Source organism: Gossypium hirsutum, chromosome A03 (genome assembly GCF_007990345.1).
Source record: "Gossypium hirsutum isolate 1008001.06 chromosome A03, Gossypium_hirsutum_v2.1, whole genome shotgun sequence".
Taxonomy (NCBI): domain Eukaryota; kingdom Viridiplantae; phylum Streptophyta; class Magnoliopsida; order Malvales; family Malvaceae; genus Gossypium; species Gossypium hirsutum.
The window spans coordinates 86,367,178-86,382,145 of record NC_053426.1 but is presented as its reverse complement, the minus strand read 5'-3'; the positions used below and the strand labels follow the sequence as shown (position 1 = coordinate 86,382,145).

The following is a 14,968-nucleotide window of genomic DNA, read 5'->3' as shown; positions in this document are numbered from 1 at the left end:
GATTATTTTATTAGTTGGAATATAAGCTTTCTAGGGAAAGACTTATTTGACGAGTTTATTACAAAAGTGAAGTTGCAACAATCTACACATTGGTTGAGCTTAAACCATAGCTTATATTAAGAATTTATATGAAATTTCTCATCGGTAATCCCGCAAACATAAGTTGTTGAACCGAATTACGTAAACATCTTCTTATGTTTAATGGTTCTTGTTACTTTCACTTATTCTTTCTCAAATTATTACTGGATATACAATTACTCAGTAAATACAACACCTTCAATTTGTACGAGCAACAAACTAGGTGTAGCTGGTGGAAATCTTTTTTCTTCTTTTTTTTTGACAAATAGCTGGACTCATTTATTGATCTGAAAAAGCATACAGAAAAACGTGAAAGTAACTAACACAATAAGTGACTCTTAGAGAAGCCAAATAGCCAAGCCTAAAGATGGGTTTTCTTCCCCATTTTACAAATACAATACAGAACAAAAAAAAAAAAAAAAAACCATTCAGAAAACCTATCATCTCTTCTAATAAGAAAAATGAAATTCGAGACGATCAAAACAAGTTCCACAGTTTCCATTGCAACTCTTTCAACATCTCGGTTTCTCGATGCTGCAGCTCGTTACTGTCTTCTCTCTTGCTTCATTTCTGTATTTGCAAAATCATGGACCTCTCCTTCCAGATAAGTGTCTTTCCCTTTTTTCACTCCTTCTGTAGCAATGATATGTGCTAATCTATTTGTTTTCCTCCATGCATGTTCAAAATAACCTATATAAAACTTATTACTTATCTCCTTCGAATACTTAATGTAGGCACTTATAACAGATCTATCATCTTGGTCTATTTACAGTTTCCTGATAATAAATCGGACATCCCCTTCGATTATCACGTTTCGAAAACCCAGATCGCTTCTCATTTGTGTTGCATGTAAACATGCCAAATCTTCTGTCGCAAAGGGAGAAGGAATGTGTCTATTCAGAATGATTTTTGAGCTCATCATCTGCCCATCGATATTTGTGCATACCAAACCCGAACATGATTCTTTTGTTTGAGTTTTGAAGGCTGCATCAAAGTTTATTTTAATAAACACTGGATCTGGTGGGCACCATCTTTCCTTCATCATCTTTTAAGTAGGTAGATTTTTTGCTAGATCATCAATTTTCTTAAGGTATGTTTTTATAGAAACAACTGATTCATGTGAAGATTTTTTAGCCCCTTCATGTACCTCTTTATTTCTTACTATCCAAATGGCCCAAAGAACACAGAAAACCATTCTACATTTGCATGCTGAACAGGTAGACACAACGTCCATAAGCTAGTCTTTAAATCCAATATGAAGGATATTCGGATTCCATGTTACTTGTAACTACGACTATAATTTTTTTGCAGTTAGGCAATCACGAAAAGTATGTTCTATTGTTTCATTTATATCTGAGCATTGAAGACAGAATGATGAGCTCCGAAGCATTCTATAGTGAAGATTACCATACGTAGGAATGTAATTGTTAAATAACCTCCAAATTGTAATCTTAATTTTTTATGGCAAATTTGTCTGCCACAGCTTCTTGTTGAATGTGGTGTGATTATTATTGCAGTTCCTAGGCTCAATTGTATCATCTCCTTATAATAGTCTTTTGTAACCACTCCTCAGTGCATTCTTCAATTGCCTCCTCTTCAAATCAACCTGTCTTCCTATATGTGTTGGGATAGTAGAATGCAAAGGATATGCTCTACTTCATCTGGGGAGAAATGTCTGGTAATAAAATCTCTCTTCCAACATCTATTTTCTTGATCAATTAAATTCGAGATTGTATTAAGATCACTACTCCTGTCATTATTATGAACTTTGAAATCCACAAAAAATCTCGGTAACCATGCATCCTCCTAAATTGAAATATTAGTCCATACCCCGCTTGCCATCATATTCCCTCCTGCAACACTCGCTTAGTTGTCCATATACTCTTCTAGGTATATGATGAATTATTTCCTAGATTTGATCTTATAAAGGTAGTTTTTGGATATTATTTGGCCTTTATTATTTATCTAGTAGAGAATTTGGATTTTTTGCCAAACGCCATTCTTACTTCGCAAGCAAAGCAACAGCTTTGTTAGATTTTTGAATCCCAATCCCCCATCCTCCTTTAAGTCACATAGATTCTTCCATTCACAGCAATGTATACCCTTTTTCCCCTTAAAATTTTTCCACCAATATCTACTGATAATATGCTCCAAATCCGTACATAAAGAAACAAGCATTAAGAAACATGACGTTGAATATGTTGGTATGGCCTAAAGCACACTTTTAATAAACACCTCTTTTTCACCTTGTGAAAGGGATTTAACACCAACTGTTAATTCTCTTAACCATTCTATCTTTCAACACTTGAAATGCCATTTTCTTATTCCTGCCCACTATATATGGAAGCCCAATGTATTTTTCTGGGTTAGATGAAAATTGAACCATCAACCTTTGTGACACTCTTAACTTGAATTTTTAGTACCATTTGAACTGAAAAATAAAAGAGACTTATCAAAATTAACACATTGTCCATAGCGTACCTCATATTCTTTTAGAATCTCTTGCAAAACATTAACACTTATTTCAATTGTTTCACCAAAAAAGATGCAGTCATCTACAAAGAGTAAATGAGTAACTTCAGGTCCCCTCCGGCATACTTTTGCACCCCTAACCAAACCTTCCTCCTTCACCAACCTCATAAAAAATGAAAGCCCTTCACTACAAATCAGAAAGAGATAAGGACTAAATAGGTCTTTGTAACAACTTATTTTAGGCCCAGTCAGAACAGTAGTTTTGAGAACACCAATCTGAAGTCATAGAAAGTATTTTATTATTATTTTGGAGTTATAGAATGTTTATATTAGTGCATGAAAATTTTGGTGAAGAAATTTTAGCGTTTGGGAGCCTAATTGCAAAAAAGGACTAAATTGCATAAAGTGCAAAAGTCTTAACTTGATAGTTAAGGGTGTTAAATTGCCATGCATCATAAATTGAGGGTCTTTAAAGGGTAAATACACCCTAAAATAGTGCTTGGCCGGCCATGAGACAAGAAAGTCAAAATTAGGTGAGGTTTTGGTGATCTATTTTGACTAGTAACAATATTAAAATAAAACAAAAAGGCTTCATTTTTTTATTTCTTCGTCTTCACCGATTTTCAGCATAAAAAAAGGGTTTAGAGAGTTAAAAATATCATCCATTAATATCTCTTGAAAGTAAGTCATTTAGAAGGTTATTCTTGATAATTTTTGTATTTTTGGACCCTTTGTAACATGAGCTTTCTAATAATGAGACTATTTTGCAAAATGGTTGAAAGTATAGGGTTTTACCATGAGAGTTTTCATGGTGTTTTCTGAAATTTTATAGAATAATATGAGTTATGGGTGTGTAATAAACAACTTCTGTGAAGTAGTTTTCATGGAAACCTTAACTAGGGACCATTTTGCATAAGTTGAAAATTTGATGATAAATGTGAGAAATAATGGAAATTTTGGGTTTTTATAAGAGTAAAAAGGGGTCGGCTAGGTTTAAGATATGAAGAGATCAGATAAAAATCGATTTTTAAACCTAATGGTAAAATGATCATTTTGCAAAAGTTTAGGGGCAAATTGGTCATTTTGCCCAATTTTTAAATTGTTGAGTACCTAGATTAATAAAATGATTAAATTTGTGAATTTTTATCATTATAGATCAAGAATTACAAAATCCATGCCTAGATCGAGGAAAAGCAAAACAAGTAGACTAAGCCGAACTAGTCGTCTACATTTTGTAATCCGAGGTAAGTTGTATGTAAAAAATACTACACTGTTATCATATGTGTTTGAATTGATATAGCATAAATTGCTTGTTTGTGGAAATGATTCTGTATGATGAATATTGAGATAGTAGAACTCCCATTTGAACTTTAGGAAATAAATTGAATATTCATGCCATGAGATTTGGGCTATTTGTATGCTAGTGTAAGACATGTCTGAGACATGCATCGGCTATATTATGAGAGCCAGTGTAAGACCATGTCTGGGACATGGAATCGGCATTGATACGAGAGCTAGTGTAAGACATGTCTGGGACATGCATCGGCCTCGAGATGTAAGCCAGTGTAAGACATGTCTAGGACATCCATCGACTACGAGATGCGTTAGTGTAAGACCATGTCTAGGACATGGCATCGACAAGGATATGTGAAAGCTAGTTTAAGGCCATGTTTAGGACAGAGTGTCGGCCTCGATTTCGATAGTCAGTGTAAGACCATGTTTGGGACATGGCATCGACTTGATAGATGAGCCAATGTAAGACCATGTCTGGGACAAGGCATCAGCATTATACCCTATGTTTGAGGCTTAGTGAATATTCGATAGCATTCCAAATGGTTCAACGGTGAGAGTTACAGTTTAAGTTAAACGAGAAAAGTATAACCATATTATGAATGGTACAGATACCTATTTGAAATGTATGAGATGTGAGCTTAAATATGCTATGTGAATTGTATTGGATAGTGATGATTAAGTGGTGCTTATGCCTATTTTTGTATTATGAGCATGATGATGAATGGTAAAGTTGTTATATTTATTTGTATGCAACTTACTATGCTTTATTCTTACTCCTCTCCTTTCTATTTTCTTATACTGCCGCCTAATTAGCTCGAGGATAATCAAATGTCGGAGGCATCGATCACACTATTATCCATAGCACTTGATATAGTTAGATCTTTTATTTTGATTGTGACATGTATAGGACCTTGACTTTTGAGTTTTTTGCCCTTGTTAATTGGCCAAATGTATTGGCTTAATCTAATATTTGTTTCATTTTGTATAAGGCCATGGAAAATGGCTAATACTGAAAGTTATTATGTGAATGCAAGCTAGTCTTTCATGAATGTGAAATTGTTGTCATGGTTGAATATATGTAATGTTTATAGGTCTTAACTATGGTTGTTTGGTTGAGAAATCATATTAGTTAACCTTTGATATGTTGGTTGATGTTAGATTGTGTTTCAGGGTGGCAAAGGCTTGGTAAATATATTTATTTTGTCCACATAAATAGACACACAGGCGTGTGTCTAGGCCGTGTGTGACACGCGATTAGCCCATGGGCGTGTTGCTTGGTCGTGTGCCCCCTGTACATAAAATTTGCAAGTCAATATGCACGGTAGTAAACACACGGAAAGAGACACGATCGTGTGTTTCAGCCATGTGGAGGACACGGCCTTTGGCCACGGGCGTGTGCCTTGGCTGTGTGTCCCTTATTGGATGCTGACATCAGAAACAGAATGTAAAGGTTTTTAAAAACGGGCTAGGACACGGGCGTGTCATGGTCGTGTAAGGGACACACGCTATAAACATGGGCGTGTGTCAATCCGTGTGAAAACGCCTGTAGGTTCGAATTTAGAATTTAATTCACAAAGGCTCGGGGCACGGACGTGTCCCCTTGTGCTTAAGTCGTTTGAACCACACGGGCCATCAGCACAGCCATGTCATAATAGCCACACGGGTGTGTACCCTATTTCAAGGGTCATTTATATAAAGTCGGTTTAAGGACCCGAGTTGGTTCCGAATGGCTTCCAATAAATGTTTGAGGCCTCGTAGGCCCATATTAAGGAGTTTAAACAAAGTTCAAAAAAGTTTTAAATTTGATCAAGTCTTAGTGACTCGGAAACGTTTGAATGCATATGTTTAAGTGTAGTAACACCTCATATTCTGTCTCGGCATAGGGCACGGGTGTGGGGTGTTACATTTAGTAGTATCAGAGCTATGATTTAGTCGATTCTAGTACTAACATAGCGTGAGTATGAGTTTAGCTATACATTCCATAACTGTATATTGATAGTGTGAAGATCCTAACAAGATAAATTGTGTTTTTATTTATATAGTAAATAGATCCTGACGTAGCTACAGTGGATGATGTGGAGAGTAATGTGCAGCCTCCTGCTGAAGGAACTGCACTGGTAGATAATGGGCCCGTGACACTGAGTTAGGTTGGAGGGGCTAGAGAGGCTTACCTCCATATGATGGACGCTTGGTACACGGAGTTTGTTCATACGAATCCGGACACTCCACCTCCCCTACCTCTTCCGATTCCTTAGTATGCCCTAGTAGCTCCGCAAGGAGTGGATATGGTTAGGAAGGAGAAACCTCCAATACGAAAGCAAGGGGCTGAGGAATTTCGGGCTAATATTGATGCTGACTAAGAAAGAGTTGAATCTATGGCAACGAAAGTGGCTAGAGTTGATAAAGGATTACGAGTTGGTGATTGACTACCACCCCGGAAAGGCTAATATAGTAGCCAATGCATTGAGTATGAAATTATTGTTCGCATTGAGGGTTATGAATACTTAGTTGACCATGATTGATGATGGCTCGATTCTAGCCGAGATGAGAGCTAGACCTATGTTCCTTCAAGAGATTTGTGAAGCTTAGAAAGGCGATATGGATTTGCAAGCTAAAATGGCTCAGTGTGAGACGGGAAATGAATTAGAGTTTAGTATTGGTACCGACGGTTGTATGATGTACCAAGACAGAGTTTGTGTACCCAAGGATAATGAGCTCATTCAGAAGATTTTACGAGAGGCACATAGTGGTTGTTTGTCTATCCACCCGGGTAGTGTGAAAATGTACAATGACTTGAAGAAAATGTATTGGTGGTCGGAGATGAAAAGAGACATTTTAGAGTTCATTTTTAAGTGTCTAATTTGTCAACAAGTGAAATCCGAACACCAAGTACCTTCGGGTTTGCTTCAACCTGTAATGGTTCCCGAGTGGAAGTCAGACCAAGTAACCATGGATTTTGTGTCAGGGTTGCCTTTGACACCAAGGAAAAAAGGATTCAGTTTGGGTAATTTTTGATAGACTTATTAAGTCAGCACATTTTATATCAGTTCGTACTGACTATTCCATTGAGAAATTGGTCGATCTATATGTTTCTCAGATCGTGAGACTTAATGGAGTGCCCTTTTCGATTATTTTGGATAGAGATCCGAGGTTTACCTCACGATTTTGGAGGAAGTTGCAAGAGGCATTGGGGACGAAACTAAATTTTTGCACAAATTTTCACCCTCAAACCGACGGTCAGTCAGAAAAGGTGATTCAGACCTTAGAAGACATGTTATAGTGTTGTGTTCTCAAGTTTCAAGGCAGTTGGAAAAGATATTTACCGCTGGTTGAATTCGCCTACAACAACAATTATCAGTCAAGTTTGAAAATGGTGTCTTATGAGGCTTTGTATGGACGCAAGTGTCGAACACCCTTGTCTTGGACTGAGCCGAGAGAAAATCAGATACATGGGGTTGATTTAGTTAAAGAGACTGAATAGAAAGTTAAGGTGATTCGCGACTATTTGAAGGCCGCTTTGGATAGACAGAAATCTTACGCGGATTTGAAACGGAAAGAGATGAAGTTTCAAGTTGGGGATAAGGTGTTTTTAAAGGTATCCCCATGGAGGAAAGTCCTCAGATTCAGTAGAAAGGGCAAGCTGGGTCCTCGTTTCATAGGACCTTATGAGATTACCGAGAGAGTAGGGCCTATTGCCTACCGATTTACTTTACCCTCAGAATTGGAAAAGATTCACGACGTGTTTCATGTGTTCATGTTATGTCGATATAGATCGGATCCTTCGCATTTGATCACATCAATAGAGGTTGAGATTAGCTTAGACATGACTTATGGCGAAGAGCCAGATAAGATTTTGGCTTGGGAGGTCAAATAATTGAGGAATAAAAGTATAGCACTCGTGAAATTTTTGTGGCATAGACAGAGTCGAGGAAGCCACATGGGAACCTGAGGGAATCGTTAGAGACAAATACCCGAATCTATTCACCGGTAAGATTTTTAGGGACGAATATCCCTAAGGGGAGAGAATTGTAACAACCCGATTTTGGGCCCAGACAGAACAGTGGTTTTAAGACCAACAATCTGAAGTCAGAGAAATTATTTTATTATTATTTTGGAGTTATAGCATGTTTATATTAGTGCATGAAAAATTTGGTGAAGAAATTTTAGAGTTTGAGAGCTTAATTGCAAAAAAAGACTAAATCAGATAAAGTGCAAAAGTCTTAATTTGATAGCTAAGGGTGTTAAATTGCCATGCATCATAAATTGGGGATCTCTAAAGGGCAAATAGACCTTAGAATAGTGCTTGGCCGGCCATGAGACAAGAAAGTCAAAATTAGGTGAGGTTTTGGTGACCTATTTTGACTAGTAATAATATTAAAAAAAACAGAAAGGCTTCATCTTTTTATTTCTTCTTCTTCACTGATTTTCAGCATTAAAAAGAGATTTTAGAGAGTTCAAAATATCAGCCATTAATATCTCTTGCAAGTAAGTCATTTAGAAGGTTATTCTTGATGATTTTTGTATTTTTGGACCCCTTGTAACATGAGCTTTCTAATAAGGGGACTATTTTGTAAAATGGTTAAAAGTATAGGGTTTTTCCATGAGAGTGTTCATGGTGCTTTCTGAAATTTTATGGAAGAATATGAGTTATGGGTGTTTAATAAACAACTTTTGTGAAGTAGTTTTCATGGAAACCCTAACTAGAGACCATTTTGCATAAGTTGAAAATTTGATGATAAATGTGAGAAATAATGGAAATTTTGGGTTGTTATGAGAGTAAAAAGGAGTCGGCTAGGCTTAAGATATGAAGAGATTCGATAAAAATTGATTTTCAGACCTAATGGTAAAATGGTCATTTTGTAAAAGCTAGGGGCAAAATGGTCATTTTGCCCAATTTTTAAATTGTTGAGTACCTAGATTAATAAAATGATTAAATTTGTGAATTTTTATCAGTATAGATCAAGAATTATAAAATCCAGGCCTAGGCTGGGGAAAAGCAAAACAAGTGGACTAAGCCGAACTAGTCATCTACATTTTATAATCCGAAGTAAGCTGTATGTAAATAATTCAACTACATTGCTATTATATGTGTTTTAATTGATATAGCATAAATTTCTTGTTTGTGAAAACGATTCTGTATGATGAATATTGAGATAGTAGAACTCCCGTTTGAACCTTAGGAAATAAATCGGATATTCATGCCATGACATTCGGGTTATTTGTGTACTAGTGTAAGACATGTCTTGGACATGCATCGGCTGCATTATGAGAGCCAGTGTAAGACCATGTCTGGGATATGGCATTGGCATTGAGACGAGAGCTAGTGTAAGACATGTCCGGGACATGCATCGGCCTCGAGATGTAAGCCAGTGTAAGACATGTCTGGGATATGCATTGACTACGAGATGTGTCAGTGTAAGACCATATTTGAGACATGGCATCGGCACGTATAGAGGTGTCAGTGTAAGACCATATCTGGGACATGACATCAGCATGGATATGTTAGAGCTAGTGTAAGACCATGTCTAGGACATGGCGTCAGCCTTAATTTTGATAGTTAGTGTAAGACCATGTCTGGGATATAGCATCGATTTGATGGATGAGTCAGTGTAAGACTATGTCTGGGACATGGCATCAATATTATACCTTATGTTTGAGGCTTAGTGAATATTCGATAACATTCCAAATGGTTCAACGGTGAGAGTTGCAATTTAAGTTAAACGAGAAAAGGATAACCATGTTGTGAGTGGTACAAGTACCTATTTGAAATGTATGAGATGTGAGCCTCAAAATATACTATGTGAATTGTATTGGATAGTGATGAGTAAGCTGTGCTTATGCCTACTTCTATATTTGAGCATGATGATGAATGGTAAAATTGTTGTTATATTTATTTGCATGCAACTTATTAAGCTTTATGCTTACTCCCTCTCCTTTCCATTTTCTTATAGTGCCGCCTAATTAGCTCGAGGATCATCGGAAGTCGGAAGCATCGATCACACTATCATCCATAGCACTTGGTATAGTTAGATTTTTTATTTTGATTATGGTATTATAGGATATTGACTTTTGAGTTTTGTGCCATTGTTAATTGGTCAAATTTATTGGCTTAATCTAATATTTGTTTCATTTTGTATAAGGCCATGGAAAATGGCTAATACTGAAAGTTATTATGTGAATGCAAGCTAGTCTTTCATGAATGTGAAATTGTTGGCATGGTTGAATATATGTAATGTTTATAGGTCTTAAATATGGTTGTTTGGTTGAGAAACCATTTTAAGTTAACCTTTGATATATTGGTTGATGTTAGATTGTATTTCAGGGTGGTAAAGGCTTGGTAGATAGCCTTCTTTTGTCCACATGGGTAGACACACGGGCATGTGTCTAGGTCGTGTGTCACATACGGTCAGCCCCATAGGCATATTGCTTAGCCGTGTGTCCCTTGCACGTAAATTTGCAAGTCAGTATACATGGTAGTAAACACATGGGCAAGACATGGTCGTGTGTCTCAACCGTGTGGAGGACATGGCCTCTAGCTACGGACATGTGCCTTAGCCGTGTACCTCTTATTGGATGTTGACGTCAGAAACAGAATGTCAAGGTTTTTAGACACGGGCGTGTCATGGCCATGTGAAGGACACGGGCTATAGACATTGGCGTGTGTCAGGCCATACGAAAACCCCTGTGGGTTCGAATTTAGAATTTAATTTACACTGGCTCGGGGCATGGGCGTGTCCCCTTGTGCTTAGGCTGTGTGAACCATACGGGCCATCAGCATAGCCATGTCATAATAGCCACAAAGGCGTGTACCCTGTTTCAAGGGTCATTTGTATAAAGTCGGTTTAAGGACCTGAGTTGGTTCCGAATTGCTTCTAATGAATGTTTGAGGCCTCGTAGGGTTTAGGGTTTAGGGTACACACCCTATTGTATTGAGACGATATGCTATATGTCTATGGTTGTTTTCCCATAGTCACCTAATTTCTCCTTCATATGATTCATCCCTAGTCCACCACGTTTCAAACTTGAAACCACTTTTCATTGATTTCTATTCCACTTGATTGGTGTGTATAAGCTGCGAATAGTAATCAATGAATGAATGTGGTAAATGTTTAAGTGAGAAATATGGGAAAATTAAAAACGATGTCGGATTCACGACTCCCTTATCCAATCTTTCCTTGAATATTATTCTCGGGCCGGTTCCCCTCTCCCAAGTAAACCAAGGGCCTATATATCCCAAGTCCTCTAGTTGACATTCAATTAAAGTTTCACAGAAGACCCTCATACGTCATTTTTCCCGCTGTAATTTTTCATTTTTCTCAAAAGAATACAAGATTTCATTGAAATCTCCACTAACCATCCATTGTAGGCCCTGATTTCGTCTAAATTCTTTAAAAATATTCAAAGAATCTTCTCTAAAACACACATCTGGTTAGCCTTAGAACCCTGTAAATCCTAATTCACATTATTGTCCTTTTTTGTACTTCAACATCAATACGATTTATTGAGTACTTTTAAGAATTATGGTATTATATTGAGTAGCTTTTAAGAATTATGGTATTATATGTATTCCTCCTAAACAAAAACCACCCTGTGTACCATCAGCAGCTACATCAATCCTATTTAAAAAACCACATTTTCTTCGGATTTTCTCCATTTTTGTCTCCATAAAGAAGACAATTTGGGGACGATAAATCTTTAGTATATGCTAAAGTATTCTAATTTTCCGTGAACTCCCCGACCTACGAATATTCCAACACAGGAGCTTCATTGCGTTCAATCGGCTTGTCTGCTGACGGCCATTGATATCCTTTGTTGAGCAATTGACGTGTGCCCATCACTATGCACCATTAAATCAGAAATGTGAGAAACATTTGACGTATGAATCGAGACACGTGGTCTCTTTTTTCCTTTCATATCTTCTAACGAATTTTCTTTCATGTCATGTTCCATCATAATTGACTTGGCCCCACTGGGATAGTCCCCTTGTTTGTCATCAATTACAATTGATTTTCCTTCCAATTTTAAGCCATGAATTGGATCAAGTTTGTGATTTCAATCTGCCTATTGTCCAGATTGATTTTCCCACCAAAAGTTATTCCCCTAATTGCCCATTCCAAATTTGTTTCCAAGAACAACACTGTTACCATCCTCTCTCAGCCATACGCTAGTTCCAATGGTTGCCCTCTTTATCAACGCATGCAAGGTCAGATTCCAACCTGACTCCATGTCCTTTTCGTTTGCTGTTAATCGAACATGATAGAAGTTATCACTATGCTCAAGACACCCACACAAAAAATAGAACAAGGATAACCTTTCATATTGAAATCTGGCATAGATAAAATTTGTTGAAGTGAACATGATTTTCTTAAGATGTTTCAATGGCTTTCGAACATCAATCTTAACTTAGATTCGTAAATAACTTTTATAGCCCCAGTTCGGTTGTTTTGCATCATAATTCACAAATTCTCCAATGAAATTCCCAAATTGCTTGGTCATATTCTTAGAAAAAACCTTGGTGGAAGGTCATGGATTTGAACCCAGAAGTATGAGAAAATCAATGCCACTTGTAATGGATCCTCATCTTCTTTCAATAGATTGAATAACAGAAGATGGTTGTTGAAGGTCAATGGTGCACCATTTATAGCTTGTTACTTTTCGTTGTTGTTTCTCGAATTACATATGAATATATGACAACTTAGACACTATAGCACTTTCTGTTAATATTCGCCAAAAAAAGTTGTCATGTAATAATTTAACAATAACTTACTAAAAGAATTGTATAACAATACAACTTATATTGAAAGACAAGTTACTAATATGAATAAAACTCTTTTTCTGTCATTGTTATTGAAATATCAATTATATAATTTTTAGAATTCAAACTACCTAGATGATTTAATTTTCTTATATCTTTGAAGCCTTATAATATATCTTTGAAGCCTTATAAAGAAAAATAATTTTCTCACGCATCAAAATCACAATTTAATTTTTTTTATCTTTGTCTTAACTTGTATAAAGAGAAAATTAAAACTCTTATTAGAGATATCTGTTTAGCACATATTTAAATTGTATTACTCTTATCTCTTATCCCTAATATTGTATAAAAAATTATCTCTAATATTGTAAGAATATGACACCAACTCATCATTATCCAAAAAGGAAAAAAGAAAATTTCTTTTGAAAATTTCTATGCAATACACGAGGAACATTGAACCTCAAGTTTCTAACACCCTTTTTATTAGAATCTTGATCCATTCTTTTATGTTTTCTGTGGGAGGAAGAGTAGGTTAATGTATGAAACATCATTAATACAACCTAGTCAACAAAAGTATATATGGTCTGTTAAGCTTCTAGTGAAAAGGATTTTCAATTTTTCATAATTAGTGAAAAATAATTTAATAATCCATGGGATCAAAGCACAAGTAATAGGTTAAATTATCGACTTCACTCATAGATAACTTCATGCATAATCTAATTTGAATTATAGTGACCTTTCGGTGTACACAAAAGAAGAAATAGAGAGTAAAGTTGAAAAAACCACCCTTACTTTTTAACATATTCCATGATGCTTATCTTATATTTAATTAATAAAGATGATGATGTTCGGGATTTGGAATTATATTGAAAATTTCCCATTTTAGTATTATTTTTCTGTTCAGTAAAAAAAAAGTCTCCAATTAAAAACTCTTTTTAGCTACTTCTTCCAAAAGGTAATTATTTTTTAATTAAAATAAAAAACAATAACTAGAAATAAAATAATGGAAATAAGTGGGCTATAATGTAGGAGTTGATCTGATCCTTTGGGGTTTGAAATGGTCGGACTTCACATGCAGTGGAAAAATGCTGCATGGCGCCCACTTCTTGAGAATTTATTTCGTCTCTGCCTCTTTATTTGTTCCTTTTCCCCCCTTTTTTTTATTTTTTTTTCAAATTTATACAAAATTTAGAATGACTTGGACGACTCTTCTAAGTTCCTCACCTCAATTTTTTAATTAATAATACCGAAGCAGTTGTAGTTTTTTTTTTTAGCTTTTCTTTGTTAGGCACTATTTTTTTTTAATTTTTAATATAATTTAAGAAAAACACTAAATATTGATATTTGAATTTTTAAATATTTATGAATCGAATTTAGATTAAATAGTTTTAGTGACTATTCTTCTTTTGGGATATAATTTATTTAATATTTGGAGACCCTGACAACCTTTATTTAAAAGAAATTATTATTAATATTTAATATAGTTGGGAGTGGGAGATTATTAATTGATGGTTGGTTGGGCATGTCAAATTTGAAGGATTAAAAATCCAAAAAAATGAGAACACTTAAAGTTATATTGTCGGCTTAGTCAATGTAGGTCACATGCATCATTAATTTGTTTTGATTTAGAAAAAGAAGTCCTTTTTTTTTTAATAATTTAACATGCCAAGATTATGGATAATTGACTATCCCAAATAGAGAATAAATTAGTTTCCTTTGAACATAAAATCCAAGTGCGAGTAAGTTATTCCATATAGTGGTGCAATTAAAGGACAAAATCTTTCAATAGAAAGTTCTAGTTCCATCCATAATTTTTGTTACGAATTTAAAGTTTGATTTAGACTTCGTGCGAAGATTATGTATTTTTCAAGTTTTATTTTATTTATATATGATAAATAAAAAGATTTTATAAATACTAGATGCATGAGTTTAAATGTTAACATTTACAATTTTTTATTACTTTTTATAACATAAGAAAAAGACAAAACTATCCTCGCAATAATATAACTTGTTTGAAATATGTAATGTTATTTTTATAATTTTCTTAATTAGATTAGTGTCAAGTTGACTTGTAACACCAATTTACTCACACACTTACATAATATTATAGATAAGATCTAACTCCATAAATTTTATACTAAAACTCATTTTTTTAAGTTTAAATTTAAATTTTCAATATAATTAAATAAAATATATTATTTTAAAAAAATAAATTTGAGAGTTACTCGAGTCGAAGAAGTAAAATGCGTGAATTCAACTATTAGACAATAATCTATTTGAATTTTACACTTCTAATCTCAATGGTCGAAAATTCTAAAGAAACCCGCTTACTTAAAACTTAACATCCACTAACATATTTTTTAATCACAA

General features: G+C 35.0%; 1 long non-coding RNA gene across 2 annotated transcripts; it reads left to right on the top strand.

Annotated features, from left to right (window-relative positions):
* The first annotated feature begins 216 nt into the window (after positions 1-216).
* LOC107886323 (uncharacterized) lies at positions 217-10,043 on the top strand. Of its 2 annotated transcripts, XR_005916325.1 has the most exons (3): positions 381-1,756; positions 3,706-3,794; positions 9,795-10,043. It is a non-coding gene; the product is annotated as an uncharacterized lncRNA (long non-coding RNA). The 2 variants fall into 2 exon arrangements; XR_005916326.1 differs by lacking the exon at positions 3,706-3,794 and having other exon boundaries at positions 217-1,756.
* The last annotated feature ends 4,925 nt before the right edge of the window (positions 10,044-14,968 follow it).